Genomic DNA, 4,231 nt, shown 5'->3' with positions numbered 1-4,231 from the left:
CAACAAAGTAAATGCAAAAATAGAGACTTTTTTGTAATTATTCCATATTTTGTGTAGTCAGTCTATATCAGAACACCCGACATAAAAATCTAAATAGTCCACAAGAAACCTCAAAGTGTTACCTTTCATTTGAGACCAGGATTATGCTTCTACACAAAGGGGTTCATGTGCAGTAAGCATTTTGGATAACAAAAAGTCCTATGGGGAGTTTCCATAGGCATTTTACAAAACGCATGAGCATACCTTGGCAAATAATGGTCTAAAGCACTCATATTTTCATTCTATATTGATCTACTTTTGCACACAGCCTCACAAGACCTGGTGCTAGGGCTCAGTTGTGTTTCTAAAGGATATCAAGTGACCCAGAGGGCATGTGGTCAGTTCAGAGATGCTTATCCGGCAGAAAGAAAAAAATATATTCTAGCCTCTGTAACTCTGTGTGAGTACATCACACAGTTATTTCGACTGTTTCCTACAAAAACTACAGGTTCTCCGCTTTCTATAGAGGTCCAACATTTGATGGTAGGCCCCAAAAGAGGTGGGAACAATGCCCTTGTAAATAGGCACAGTGCAATTTCAGGCAAAAACTTGACATTTGTATTGAGATCTATGTAACTGCATCTAACATATCAAAGAGAAAGAAACCATCTATTCGCGTGTGAATGAGTCAGGCGGGGGAGAGATTTCATGTTGCATTGAACTCGCTTTTGAAACCTGAGTGAACTTTGAAACGAAATAGTGAATATCTCGGCATGGGAGGAACCAGTCTATGGGAGGAACAAGCGATGTCTACATTTCAATTTCTGTCAACTGAAATATTTTTTTTTATCTTATTTTTTAGATAGAGTCGGACTGGGCAGCCGTGGCCTAGGTACTGCTTAGCGCTTCGGACTTGTAACCGGGTTGTCGGTTCGAACCCCGACCAGGCACGGCTGAAGTGCCCTTGAGCCTAACCTAACCTAAGGAACCTAACCTAACCTCTCACTGCTCTCCGAGCGCCCCTGTTGTTGCAGGCAGCTCACTGCGCTTTGATTAGTGTGTGCTTCACCTCACTGTGTGCTGAGTGTGTTTCACTAATTCACGGATTGTGATAAATGCAGAGATCAAATTTCCCTCACGGGATCAAAACAGGACATATACTTATACTTTATACTAACTTACTTGTTATTTTAGGCTAGGCCACGCCCACTATGGGTCACACGCATCACGTTTTCAGCGTGGGGTGTGCATGTATTTTCGTGACATCAGCGCAAAGCGCAGTTTGGATTTAAGGCCGCATGAGGGCGACAGTGCTGTAGCTCAAAAAATTACATGGACTGCTTTTAGCATCCTGCAAGACGTACATGGTTTTGGACATGTACTCTTTTAAAAACCTTTAATGTTAGATTGAATTCTTTGTTAAATTAGTAAAGACACACACACACACACACACACATATATGTCTTTATATATACAGTGAGGCTCATACGTTTTTGAACCCATGCTAAAGTTAACTAAAAAGAGGAATATACAATCATCTTTTGGAAATTTTGAAATAAATGAGGAAATATCCAACCTTTAAGGACACCAACTTTCTTTGTGAATGAATAATGTATTCTAAATAAATATATGTTCTAGTATTCGCACCCTTATGTTAAATTCCCATAGAGGCAGGCAGATTTTTATTTTGAAATCCCAGTTATTTCATGGATCCAGGATATCTAGGTATGGTGAAGGGTATGTGATGGTGTGGGGATATTTTAATTCCAAAGGCCAAGGGAACTTTATCAGGATGCATAGTATCCTGGAATATCCAAAAGATGATTTTATATTCCTTTTTTTAGTCAACTTTAGCATGGGTTCAAAAACGTATGAGCCACTCATATCTGATCTCAGAACTTACGAGCCACACATAAGACCTATCTGATCTGCTATAGCCATCTACTAGGCTTAGATTGTATTATCAAGGCAAATAGCTAAGATAACCACATTACTTAGGCTATAATCTACACGACTGGCCCAAAGACTAGTTTCAAATAAGCCTCATTTTCCTGCATTCAGTGTAGATTCTAAAAGCTATAAGACTAGGTTAGGTCGTTTCTCCGCCCGGCAAAACTGCTTGTCCGTCCTGAGAAACTGCTCTGTTAGCCTAGCATTGTTAGGACAACGCTAAGTATATTCCGCATCATTTAACCGCTTTCCATCCCCTCCCTCCTCTTTTCGACTGCACGGTGGAGCAAACCTTTCAAACGTGATGCCGTTACATTATGTTATGCAATCGACTTGACCCATATCGTCACTGCATTGGTCAGTCAGTCTTAAAGAAGGTGGGACAACACTGCTCTGTGTGGATTTCATTGGTGTAGCGTACCTAGAGGGCGTGGTTTCGTAGATTCATTCACAAATCTTCGTTTGGCCGACTACATGTGCACACACCGCTGAAGCTTTGGAGAGGGCGTTCTTGCCTGTGTGTGTTTGCGTGCGTGTGCGTCTTTGCGCGCGCGCGTGTGTTTCACTAGTCCAACTTGCATCAGTACCACTCTCCTTCCACACTCTGTACTTTCATCCAAGAACTTCAATTACCGCAATATGTTTTGACTTGATATTTCCAATCCCAATGAGATAAGCATATCTGGCCTGTCCTCAGTCCATTTTAAGGGCAAACCAGAGAGGGGTGAGTGTGTGTATGTATTCTAATGTTCTAAGGCCTATTATTTTTTATTATTCTCCATAGCCCATGTCAATTGTTGTTATTATTACTATTAATTGCCAATTCTTTTGATGTAACTACTGCTTTGGCAACATTGTAACACTTACACTCATCCCAATAAAGCTCATTGAATTGAATTGCAAATTGAATTGAAATTGAATTGAAATTGAATTAAATTGAATTGAGAGAGAGAGAGAGAGATGGGTAGTCTGTAGAGATTGCATATTTACAGCTTTCTGTGCGAGATGAATTATTCTATCATCTATCACAGTCACACGCATTTTGTGTTGCCTTGTGTATTGAGTAGAAATATCATCGTGAGGCTGACCAAACCGAAGTGGGAAACATGTATTTGAGTCACAGATAGTGTCAAACATGTATTTGAGTCACAGAGAGTGTCAAACGTGATCATTTCAACTCTTGATACTATCTTTGTCATGTGCAGCTGTGGGCAAAAACAGTGAGAGGGAGAGAGACTATATGAATGGTCTTTGTTATTCTTGTAAGTGGCTTTATAATGGTGTCTGTCTTCTTAATGAATAAATGTACATGTGATGTGGATGTTTGACAAGTAGGCTATTCCTGATATCTGATGTAACATAATATTTAAAGATATTCAGGAGGTCTTGTGGAAGCTAAAATGCTGTATTCCATCATTGTTGATTTAAATTGAGCTTCAGGGACATTGGCTGAAGTAGATAACCACATAGGCTACCCACATAGCTCTGCCTGTATGAACTTTGCCATATTTCCGAAATGTTTTAAATATACAGTATGGTGAAATAAGTTAATGCCTACATCTGTATGTTGTTTTAAACCCTATGAAAATGTTTGCAAAAATGTTTGACCCCGATGAAGAAAATACTGCAGTGTAGCACATTAAGGTAGACACTTGTGATGTTGACACAGTGTTGAGATTTAATGTACCCAAATGAGAGGGGTTTCAAACGAGGCGCAATTCTTATCTTGCATAATTGTCCCAAACTTGTGAAGAGAACGTAGGCCTACATATGTCCCCTCCCAAATAGATATGTCTCTTTCTCCCTCTATTCCCTGGCAGTGTATGGCGCCCATGTATTCCTCCATTAGTGCGCACAATCCTCGGAACACACTGCGCTCCTTCACATGCGCACACGACCGGTGAGCTCGTGTGTTTACACTCCTCCATCGTCTTTCCCTACTCTACACACATCTGACACATGTGTGGGCGGGGCCAGGGGCGCTGTAGAATTCGACCAATAGAGTGAAGGAGAAATGATCACTGGCCAGAATGTCCGCCAATGGACAGCGCTTCTGTCAAAACCACAGCCAATAAGCGGCCCTCTCTGGACCACACTAAATTGGGCACGTGTATCCATGCACATGTTGACGCTCGTAAAGGAGTGGAGGGGGGGAAAAGAGGCAGCGGCATAGTGGAGAGAAAATCCAGTGAACGAACAGCGGGACCTCAGCGTAGACTGGCGGAACGGATGAGCCAGACACGGCGCGTGCATGCCAGTAGTCTCCGGAGCAACTAGGAGGTCGGAGGGACTGGAAAAGTCT

General features: G+C 41.6%; 1 protein-coding gene across 1 annotated transcript in view; it reads left to right on the top strand.

The window, feature by feature from the left end:
• The first annotated feature begins 4,077 nt into the window (after positions 1 to 4,077).
• LOC121721284 (circadian-associated transcriptional repressor-like) overlaps positions 4,078 to 4,231 on the top strand; it is a 6,345-nt gene continuing 6,191 nt past the window's right edge. Inside the window, exon 1 of the mRNA XM_042108086.1 lies at positions 4,078 to 4,231. This exon is cut by the window's right edge and continues 31 nt beyond it. The gene's annotated coding sequence lies outside the window, so the exon portion shown is untranslated.

Source organism: Alosa sapidissima, chromosome 10 (assembly GCF_018492685.1).
Source record: "Alosa sapidissima isolate fAloSap1 chromosome 10, fAloSap1.pri, whole genome shotgun sequence".
In the NCBI taxonomy this organism is placed as follows: Eukaryota; Metazoa; Chordata; class Actinopteri; order Clupeiformes; family Clupeidae; genus Alosa; species Alosa sapidissima.
The sequence above is the reverse complement of the archived record's forward strand: the minus strand, read 5'-3'. Positions and strand labels throughout refer to the sequence as shown.